This window comes from Ruditapes philippinarum, unplaced genomic scaffold, assembly GCF_026571515.1.
Source record: "Ruditapes philippinarum isolate M1 unplaced genomic scaffold, ASM2657151v2 ctg9640_1_1_1_1, whole genome shotgun sequence".
In the NCBI taxonomy this organism is placed as follows: Eukaryota; Metazoa; Mollusca; class Bivalvia; order Venerida; family Veneridae; genus Ruditapes; species Ruditapes philippinarum.
In genome coordinates this window covers 5,383-17,238 of record NW_026858022.1, presented here as the reverse complement: position 1 = coordinate 17,238, position 11,856 = coordinate 5,383, and the positions used below count along the sequence as shown (strand labels likewise).

The following is an 11,856-nucleotide window of genomic DNA, read 5'->3' as shown; positions in this document are numbered from 1 at the left end:
TGTCCATGTACCTATGTACAATAAATTGAATATAAATAAGGTGTAATTTTGTAGCAGAGATGCTGAAAAGTTCACATATATAAATCAACCGAAGGAAATGAAAGTATTTATTGTATATATTTAGCAATTTATTGAATAGCATTTTATGCCACCGCTGATTTTTTTACGTCGATAACTCAAGAGGAAACAATGGATACAATATGTGGCCTTAAAAAGGCGTTCTGTGCTGTACGATACTATTTTCGCAAAAAAATGGTTCGCAAACTATCATAGAATCAAAGCGTTTTGAAACAAAAATATTATTATATAAATAATAAAAAACAAGATTACAATACAAGTCTTTCAAAAGTATTCTGGAATTAACGGATGCAATTTGATAAAACTTGGTGTTGACTAATAAGTAGGGCACACCCGCCATTGTTCGGACCATCGACAGAAAAACGTTCGTGTTTTTCAGATTTCTCCATCCAAGACATAGATTTGCTGATGAATAACATCGCAAAGGTTTGTGGAAATGCTTTTATTTCTTTGTTCAAAATCGTTTTGTGATTGCAGATGTTAATTTGTTAGACAAACGAAATTAGGTCAAGGATTGTTTACATTATTGAATTTACAGGTAAACTCGGCCCGATACCAACTCGGGACAGGTCAACTCGGCCCTCTATTAAAACCATATATTAGGATATAGATTGTTTAGTTAATAACATATTGTTTGAAATTATCTTTAAGATAAATAATCTTTAAGATTAGGAGAAAATATATATATGTTCATTCTTTGTAAGAATGTTAGAAGACTTGCAAGTTACCGACTTTATCATTGCATTTATTTATTATTGAAAAAATGCTGAACAGCTAGTCTCAACAGTGTTTATAGGCTAGAATTTTCAGTTTGCATTAGGGCCAAAATTATTAAATATATTGTAAGTCATGACGGCTTTCCCATTGCTGTCATCAAACTTTAACCTTGTTCATAACTTTTTCAGATCTTGGTGTATTGTCTTCATACTTGGCCACAACAACCCTTCAAATAGACCAGACTAAACTAAATTAACTTGACCACCATATTAACATTCAAGGTATATGTCTAAATCTTCTTGATTTTTTGCTATTAGTGGCTATAACTTTGTTATTTTTGAATGGATTGTCTTCAAACTTGAACAACAATCTTTCAGGATAGGACCTGACTCACTCATAAATGTCCTTGAAGCTTTTGTGATCAGAAGTTGTACAGAATAATACAAACCCAGAGCAATTTCATTCACTTGGTTTTGCAACTTCTGAGAAAATGGATTTTAAAGATAGTTGTTTTCTTGAAATTTCAGGACAGTATAGTAGATAGTAAAGACATTTAATACATACTGTATATACACTATAATTACTATAGTATACTATAAAAATCTTTTATGCTTGGACAATTTTGAACAAATTGTTTCTTAAACAGTGTAAGAAATTAGGATTTGAATCGACTAGGCTGGTCGGACTACTAGATTGGAATATTCACTTGCCCAAAAGACATTTCACTAGCACGATTCATTTGTTCAAAACAGTTGTTTATATTGCCTCTGAAAATACAGTAGCCTGGTCGGGCTTGTTACTGTGAAAAGTTGATAGCCCAAGGAGAAATTTAGAAGTCGGGCCCTCGAACTACTGCTAATTTCGAACACTGCTTAAATTATTGATTTGATGTCAACTAACATAATTATTGGGATACTATATGTATATCTAATAATAATTATATTTTATGTTTCAGAAGTTCGGCCTACATGTCAGATTTATGAATGTGAACAGCAGGATATCGATTTTAAGGATGCTTTAGGGTCAATGACAATGAAATCACGAAAGATAAAGGCTAAAATGTGAGACTGTCAATCTGACTAACCTTGAAGTGAACAAATGGAAAAAATGTTTCTTTCAATAGCATGGGCTTTTAAGGAAGAGGTACATGATTATTTAGAAGTATTTGTATATGATATTTCTTAATTATTATATTCTAATAGCTTTTTTTTTCTTGATTTGTTTAAAGGCTGACACAGGACAGTTTATTTTAAGTCGGTGAGCTTCGGTCACTGGATAGACTATTGTCACAAAAAGCCAAATTTATAAAAAAAAGAATTACAGTGTATTTAAATATCTTATACAAGAAATTAGGAACAAAATTAATAGCAAGAACAATTGTGACATGTGACATGTATTTAGGAATTCAGCTTTCTTTTCCTTTTTACCTCAGGACATTTCACATTAAAATATTGAATATTCACAGTAAGCAGTGTTAGCACTCCGACTTATCTGACATTTATGATCATCTTATCATCACTTAGCTGTCTATAGCTTATCAGAATCACTCACATTTATGAATTTAAATAATTTTGAAAAAATTGCTGCTTAGCAAATAGATAAAATACTTGGGGTGTCTGTGACTGATTGGTTTAGTTTCTTGACTTTAAACCTTTAAGCCTTTCACTGCTGTAAGTTCGAGCTCGGCAAGGGTTTACAAGTGGAATTTTAACTTTGCAATTAACTTTTTCTAAACAAATATTTCAGGTAACAGAGGCGCTTATATGATAGAACAGTAAAAGCAGGAGTGATAATGAAAGATACATGTAGATGTGTCTTCATGTCGGAAACACTAAAGAAATGGAAATATTGTGGTTTTATCAAACTTAAAAGAAATTGGAATACCAGGAGACTGCCTGCCCTTTGCAATGTTGGATAAAGAGTTCTTAGATGTGATGTCGAATGCCTCATGAAGCCCATGACTTAATCTAATTAGAAAAAGAAATGACATTGAAGAGAAAACTAGTCACCAGTCTTTCACCAAGAACTAGAGATAACTTTCCAATATTTGAAATATCATAATATGAGCCGCGTCATGACAAAACCAACATAGTAGGTGTGCGACCCAGCATGGATCCGAACCAGCCTGCGCCTCCGCGTAGTCTGATCAGGATCCATGCTGTTCGCCATCAGTTTTTCTACTTGTAATAGAGTTTGTAAGCGAACAGCATGGTCCTGATCAGACTGCGTGGATGCGCAGGCTGGTCTTGATCAATGCTGGTCGCAAACCCATTATGTTGGTTTTGTCATGGCGCTGCTCATATGTATAGAACTTTATTGAGCCACCAGTTTTTTCACCAGGAAAATAAGATCACTTAACTATTTTTAGCTCACCTGTCACAAAGTGACAGGGTGAGCTTTTTTGATCGCTTTTCGTCTGGCGTCCGTTCCGTAAACTTTTACTTTAAATGACATCTCCTCATAAACCACTAAGCCAATTTCATCCAAACTTCACAGGAATGTTTCTTTGGTGGTCACCTCTAAATATTGTTCATAGAACACTGGTTGCCAATGGCAACCAAAAGAAAAAAACTTAAAGTATTTTCCTTTAAAGAACCCAAAGAGCTAGAGCTTAGACAAAGTATCTTCTTTTAAAGGTATGAAACATCTTCTAGTGAGTGTCTACCAAGTTTGTTCAAATAAAAGCCCTGGGGTCAAAATTGGCCCCTCCCCAGGGGTCATTGAATTTCCCTATATGCATATAGTAAAAACTTAAAAAAATCTTCTTTGAAAAAACCAAAATAGCTAGAGTTTAGATATTAAGCATGAAACATCTTCTGGTAAGTGTGTACAAGGTTTGTTCAAATAAAAGCCCTGGGGTCAAAACTGGCCCCGCCCCAGGGGTTTCATTGTTTTTAACTATTTGTGTAAAGTAAAAACTTAAAAAAATCTTCTTTTAAAAAACCCAATGAACTAGAGCCTAGATGTTTAGCATGAAACATCTTATGGTGTCGACCAAGTTTGTTCAAATTTAAGCCCTTGTATAAAAATTGGCCATGCCGGGGTGGGTGGTGGTGCAGAGGTCTTTGTTTTACATCATATGTGTGTAGTAAAAACTTAACATCATGAAACATCTTCTAACGGGTGTCTTACAAGTTTGGTCAAATAAAAGCCCTGGGGTTTAAACTGGCCCCGCTCCAGGGGCCTATATATATACATGGCCCTCTTGTTGAAATATGTATGAACAAATCTTTATCAACTTCAAGCTTTTATTGAAGGTATTTGAAATAACTTGGCACAAATGATTGTTATAATAAGACAATGAGTCATGTCAACAACCAGACCCCTACCTCCAGGGTCAAGGTCGCACTTGCTCATTCAAGGTCAACATTGTCTATTTGAAAGTATATCTCGTGTCCGGTCTATAACTTTCCTATCTCTAAAGGGATTTTGTAAATACTTGCCACAATTGCTCACAATAATGAGAAGATGTGTCATGCTCAACAACAGGTCACCTGCCTCCAAGGTCAAGGTCACACTTGGAGGTCAAATATTAGCACAGCCTGTTTACAGGGTATATTTCGTGTCCGGTCCATAACTTTGTCATTTATTGAAGGAATTTGAAATAACTTGGCACAAATGTTTGTTATAATAAGACGATGATGTGCAACAACCAGACCCCTACCTTCAGGGTTAAGGTCACACTTGCTCATTCAAGGTCAACATTGTCCATTTGAGGGTATATCTCGTGTCCAGTCTATACCTTTCTTATCTTTGAAGGGATTTTGTAAATACTTGCCACAATTGTTCACAACAATGACATGATGTGTCATGCGCAACAATCGGTCACCAACCTACAAGGTCAAGGTCACACTTGGAGGTCTAAGATTAACATAGCCTGTTATAGGGGTATTTTTTTGTCCGGTCCATAACTTTTTTTGTATATCAAAGGATTTTGAAAAAATTGGCACAAATATTCACTATAATAAGACAATGTGTCATGCGCATCACCTGCATCCCTACCTCCAAGGTAAGGGTCACATTTCGAGGTAAAAAATTAACATTGTTTTTTTTAAAGGGTATATATTGTGTCCAATGTAGAACTTCTTCATAGTTCAAGGGATTTTGAAATAACTTGGCACAAATAGTCAAAATAATAAGACGATATGTCAGTTACAACACTTGCACCCCTGCCTCCAAGGTCAAGGTCACACTTAGAGGTATAAAGGTAACAAAGTCTGTTATATGGTATATTTTATGCCCCGTCCATAACTTCTTCATAGATGAAGGGATTTGGAAAATACTTGGCACAAGTAGTCACAATGATAAGATGATATGTCATGCACAGCACCTGCACAGCTACCTCCAAGGTCAAGGTCACACTAAGAGGTCAAAGCAGGGATTTTTTCCAGGATTTTGGGAAACATAACCCATACCCATGCAACTGGAATTTAGCGATATTTTTGTTAAAATTGGGAAAAAATGCATGACTGAAAGTTTGCAGTGATTAAATGTATGCAAGCAATCACTGCCTAGGATGGCTTCTTCAAACATTTAAACACTATTACAGTAAAGAAGCCCTTATTTTCAAAGATTTTAGAATTCTTTATTCAATATTTATATTTTTGTAACTTTCAATTGGGAATATTTTCCTTTGGATTGGGAAAATAATATTCTATTTTCAATTGGGAATAACGGCTATAAAATAAGCCAAAAAAATCCCTGCAAAGTGTAACATGATATATTTTTGAAATTCAGTATTTCATTTTATTTCTTTAATAAATTTATTGTTGCATTTGCAGATCTAGCATTGATCATATTTTGGACTGAAAATCCTTAGATCCCTGCCTCAATCTTTTGAAATAGCACAATTTTTTGCTTCATATAAAACTTCCCTGAGGCGGGGGACGTTGGTATCTCTGTTACAAATTCTTGTTTATTTTACCAACAAGTGTTCACTTTCAAACTTTTGATCATTGTATTTTTTGCACTACCTTTTGTGTAATGTTGTATTTTATTTATGTTCTTATTTTAAGATTAGCATGGCCAACTCATGAAAGTCCAAATGATGGTCAACTTTTTTTATGTTTTTTTTGTTGTTGTTTTTTTTTTTAACATTATTTACTTTATTTTTACAGTGTTCCTCTGAATCATACATTCTGTTTTAGTTAAACATGCACTTCTTGTTACTTATTTTCCCATACTTCATATTACATTGATCACGGTTTGATGTGATGGCTCATAAAATTATAAAAATATCATTTCTTTGTACTTTACCTAGTAAAATATGAAAACAGAAATGCTCTTGTAAGCTAACCTGTTCTATGTTTATATGCCCATGCCATTTAAAGAATGGTGACAGGGCATTAAGTGTTACCCTGTCTGTCAGTCCGGTCAGTATGTGAAATTTCCACTGAAATTTTAGTTTCCAACCAATAAGATTTGTACACCTTTTAAGGATTCAATTTATAACTGGTATATTCAACAATATATCAAAACACAGGTCCAGTATGATTTCAGTTACATTCCACAAAATTTATACAACATTATGCCTTCCTTACCAAATCATATGCAAAAAATTGATTTATAACTGATAATATTTGAATGCTTTTGAAATCTATAAAGATTTTTCATATAGTTCTGGACAAAAATTTAACAGTCTTTAGTGAGTTGGAGTAGTATGAAAAATCAGGTGTCTGTAAATCAAGGTCACTACTTTGGATCAAAAGTCAAATAATAACTTAAAACGTGAGAGTATATTTCTATATACATGGCTGGATTTACATAACATTTATCACAAATGTTCACTTACGTATACATCTTTCTCCCCAATCTGAAGCTTTAAGGTTCAGTTCTGAATAATGGCAACAGGCTTGATATATGCTGCCAGTGGGCTTGTCTAATTATGTACATATTTTGATTACCCACTCAATATAAGCATTGTTCTTAACGCAGGCATTCAAGTCCTATGGGCACATTTCTACTTTTGACTATATTTTGTTGTATAATGTAAGTCTTGTATGTAAAAAATCCTTAAAACAGCACCTCCTATATTACTGGCCGTTTGCATTAAAGCTTCTTTCATTCAGATTGTTATAACTTGTGTCACGTCAATATGTACCAATAATTTAAAGGGACTCAGTCCATTGAGGTTTAAAAGCCTAAAACATAACATTTGAATTTCTACAGAAATGAGCCGGGGCACTTGATACAGAAATATATGCACAGATAGTGAAGAAATATACTTTGAAATAAATTGAAAATCATTTTTTTTATGCTTTTCTCAGCCTGATCTGCGTGAAATGTGTTTAAACGCTTTCATTTTGGGTCACTTTTTTACAATTTGAATAATTATTCTTGAAAAAGGAAGTGCGCAAATGATCTGAAATTTTTCTCAAAGATTAGTGGTCAAAACATACATCAAGTGGTACATTAATCTAGAAAAATAAATTTCAGTCTCATCATGTCAAAAAACCTCAGTGGAGTTCCTTTTACACATTTTATCTGACAAACTAAATTTCATTATCTCCATATATTTAATCATTTATTTTTTATATCACATATATTTTTACTTTTATGCAAGTTTTGACAATAAAAGTTTTTTTAAATCATTGTTCTTTGTTTTGCTATGACTTTAACAGCATGTACATCAATTTCATACTAAAACACAATTAGTTATGTTTGAACTTACAAATGTAAGCACATGAAGAGCTTTTCTTGTCCTTGAGTTTAAAATAAAAAGTCTTTTCATTAACTATGATTAAATAATGCTTATGGCATGGTCTTTGAATTCCTATGAATAGTTATATAAGTCATGGCCCGATTAAGGTCAAACTGATGTGTTCTTTGTGTTCATAAATGCAGTAGTATTATCTATTAATTCACTTATTACTATATTAGTAACAGAATTGCCTATGATTTCAACTGATTATGAGTGTCACAACTTATGGGTTTGGGCCCTGGGCCCAAAGAACTAGTTATCAGCCCACTGAACATGAGTAGTGCAAAAACGGAAACAATGACGTCACATTTTACGTCATCAAATCAGCAAGCTGTAGATTGAAGCTTGCACCTGTTCCTTTGTTTTTAATTCACACGCATTGGGAATTTCTATGAAAATTTCCTTCCAACAGTACTTTCAGTGCTTTGATGAAACTATAGGAATCAGTTGAAGCGCTTCATATCACTGTCTGTTTTCTTTTATGTGTTTTTGTCGACTGAAGTTTCCAAAAGTTAATCAGCATTTACGGTTCTTATTCGGAATATTTTGCTTTTTCTCTCAACATTTTGAATTTCTTTGGATGCTACCTTTGCTTCGAAGTATGTTTCTTCATCGAAAAAATATCCAAAAAAGGTTTCAAATTCAAAATCTGCGGATCAATTTTCTGCTAAAATATGATAAACAAGATAAAAGGAAAGGCGGCGTTCAATGAACGCAAAGTCTTCATTGTTAATTTATAATAGCAGACGGTTAAAAAGATTATTTTGTTCAAAGTTTGATATTAATTATTATTATCATATATATTTATATTAATAATTCATATAGAAAATTATTGTTTTTATGAATATTAAAGGGAAGTAATAACTCGAATAAGGAAGGTTAGTAAAGTCCGGCAAAATGATAAAAATAACAAGATGTTATTTAACTGTTTTGAAATAGTGAATTATGAATTTTAAAATCACTGATAAATAAGCAAAAAATATTATTAAATTTTCAATGAATGCCTTGAAAGTCTTCTTGAAAACGTATCCTCTTGATTTTATGCCGATTGTAACTGTGGTTGGTTATATTTCGGCGATCAAATCCGTTTCACAGGTCCTAGATAACTGTTGTTACCTGTTCCCGGTTACATATTCAATATGATTTCTGAATTAGCGGTGAGAGACAAATGACCATTCAGCTTAACTTGGTCTATTATTATATCGCCCAGCAACCCCTAAATAACGTAGTTCCCCATATTGAGCTTATGAAAATAACACATAAGCATATACTTTGACAGATACGACATCATTTCTACATCCCGGGGCCCGTAGTCTTTTTTCCGAATCATGTAACGCATTTGAATTAGATATGCGTCTTTTATATTCAACTGATACTATGCATTTTGCAATTTAAGTTCTTTAAACTTCGTCCTATCCTATGATGATTTTTCTTTATCTAATTAACGAACTAGTGTTGTGATAAGTGACAATTTCTGCTTTAATTCGGGACCACTCATCAGGAAAACCCCGTTCATGTCCTTGTGCCCTCTTCTGTTTTAAATGTTTATTGAAAATAGAGTAACGCTCAAGCCGGTGCTAGACAACGTGAGGGATGTTCTATCCTTTTTTATCCGTCATGTTCTCTATTAAACCGAATCTGCAATTTTCATGTAATTATGTCCCTGCTTACAGGTGAGGACGGTAGTATGCAGTTACCGTCAATAAATTGGTTCAGTTAAAACAAGCTTACAACAATTGCAATTTTGCTGTTTAAGGGCGTTTTAAAAGCAGCACGCCAACAGATTCATGTTAATTTTCATGAAAAGTTTGGAAATGTATTTAAAAGTAAAATATTTTGAGGTGAATAAATAAAGCAATAAATATATTTCAATCAGCACTTACAATCCAAGTAAATTACCAAAAAATGGTCAACATATGCAACCCTCATGCGTTAGTAAGGCAGTAGAAATATGGCACGGTGATAAAATGCTGCAAAATCTGTCCTAAAATAGATAAATACAGAATCCCTAAAGAAAGCCCAACACGGCAAAATTGAAAATGTTGAAGGCTCGGTTTGATTGAGCCTGTTCATGTACGGTACTAACCAGCACAGGCAGCTTAAAGGGATTGCGTTTTCTTTATTTTTATTATACTGCCGACTGACAGGTTTTATCACGTGATATGCTTTGCCATTTTCTATTATTTCTCATTAACAAACTCAATAAAAAATCTTGCCACTTCATTTAAACGTGTTTTTGTTTCCATTACAAATTTTATAAACTTTTCAGCAACAGGTGTCAAGCGCCGTGTGGCAGCTATAAAGTTGCCTCACATTCACCTCAGTGTTGCTTTCTTTCTATAATTCTTCGGGATAATTGATTCTAGCACATAAAGTGTTGAAGTTTGAAAACCGTTTTAGCCTGTCCTTTGAAGATTTCGTTATTTTCAATAACGCCTGTTTTCAGATCATTTTGTTTTACAAAAAAAAAATACATCTGTTGTTTCTACATATATATGTATGCTAATGGAAGCTTGACTGCATTCTAAAAAAACCCAAAAAAAAACAAAAACAATCGTAATCGTTAAAGGAAGTCACTCTTTCATCACAACTGAAAGAGCCAGAATACATTTGTTCAAGCTTAACATCTGTATGTACATATATGTAAACTACATGACAACATATTTTAGATAACAATATTATTTCTGGATTAAGATAAATATCAATAAGCCTTAGAGTTTTTGAGGAATAATGTGAAAGGAAAGGTCAACAAGGGAGAGCGACATTCGTTTAAAGCAGATTCACACATAACTTAAATTGAGAGCACGAGAATATTAAAAACGACATAATTGTAATTACTGCAGGCTCGGTTTGATTGAGCCTGTGCATGTACAGTACTGAAAAAGTCCGAGTGAACAGTTTATAAAAAATCATAAAATGGAATTTTGAAAGATAATCAGAGGCTGTAAAGCCTGCACATTACTTATAAGCTGTCAAAAGACCGATCTAAAAAGCAATCGACACGGCCTTATGGTGATCATACAACATTCAACTATAGAATTCTGGAACCATCAAACTAGAAAGAAGCCATATAGAACTAACTTAAACACCAATAATGACAAGGATTGGAAATATTATATTTTTGATGGAATGTAAAATAGAGGAAAACCGAATCCCTAAAGAACGCCTAAAACGGCAAAATTAAAAATGTAGGCTAGATTTGATTGAGCCTCCGTCTATCTCATCGATAAGACACCTAGCAAGGTAACGAACAAAAATTAAGACCCTAGAACGGGGCATGGACGTGGGCGAATAGCTTGTCAAAACAGAGAAAAACGTACCCCCCCCCCAAAAAAAAATGCGCAAAACGACACAATTGAAAAGAATACAGAGCTTAGTCATGGACAAGCCATTGAGTTGCAACTGTACACGTGACCATCTCGTTTAAAATGTTTCATCCGTTCAAGAAGAATGTTACATATAAATCAAATTTATTACGATTATAAACAAGAGGGCCACGATGGCCCTGAGTCGCTCACCAGAAACAACTGCTTTTCAGTGTTGGAATGTCAATATTTCCTAATATTAAATTTAAACATAGAATATGTTTAAACAATAATTTGAAGAAATGCCATGACCTGGGGCATTTAAGCTTTAGGTTAAACGGGGATAATCAAATTAATATGAGCAAACTTGATAAAAAACTATCTAAGAATGCTACAAAGTTTGGTGATCATCTATCAATTATTTCAGTAGGAAATGATGTACGAAGATTTTTTCTATGTCTAGCTTTAGTGGCCCCTAAATGGGGCTAATCAAATTAATATAAGCAAACTTGATAAAAGAGTACCCAAAAAATGCTACAGACAAAGTTTGGTGATCATCCATCAATTGGTTTTAAAGTAGAAGATGTTTAAAGGTATTTCTATTTTTAGCTTGAGTGGCCCCGAAAAGGAGCTAATCGACTTAATGTGAGTAAACTTGATAAAAGATTACCCAAAAATGCTACAAACAAAGTTTGGTGATCATCCATCAATTAGTTCTGTAGGAGAAGATGTTTAAAATTATTTCTATTTTTAATTTAAGCGGCCCCTTAAAGGGGCTAATCAAATTAATAAGAGCAAACTTGATAACAGACTACCCAATAATGCTACAAACAAAGTTTGGTGATCATCCATCCATTAGTTCTGTAGAAATAGACATTTAAAGGTATTTCTATTTTTAGCTTAAGCAGCCTCTAAAAGGGGCTAATCAAATTCATATGAGCAAACTTGATAAAAGAGTACCCAAGAATGCTACAGACAAAGTTTGGTGATCATCCATCAGTTAGTTCTGTAGAAGAAGATATCTAAAGGTTTTTTCTATTTTTAGCTATAGAGGCC

At 33.5% G+C, this 11,856-nt stretch overlaps 1 long non-coding RNA gene across 1 annotated transcript; it reads left to right on the top strand.

Annotated features, from left to right (window-relative positions):
* Positions 1-302: 302 nt before the first annotated feature.
* Positions 303-5,125, top strand: LOC132751852 (uncharacterized). The gene is made up of 4 exons (XR_009628732.1): positions 303-504; positions 984-1,076; positions 1,751-1,938; positions 2,542-5,125. It is a non-coding gene; the product is annotated as an uncharacterized LOC132751852 (long non-coding RNA).
* Positions 5,126-11,856: the final 6,731 nt, after the last annotated feature.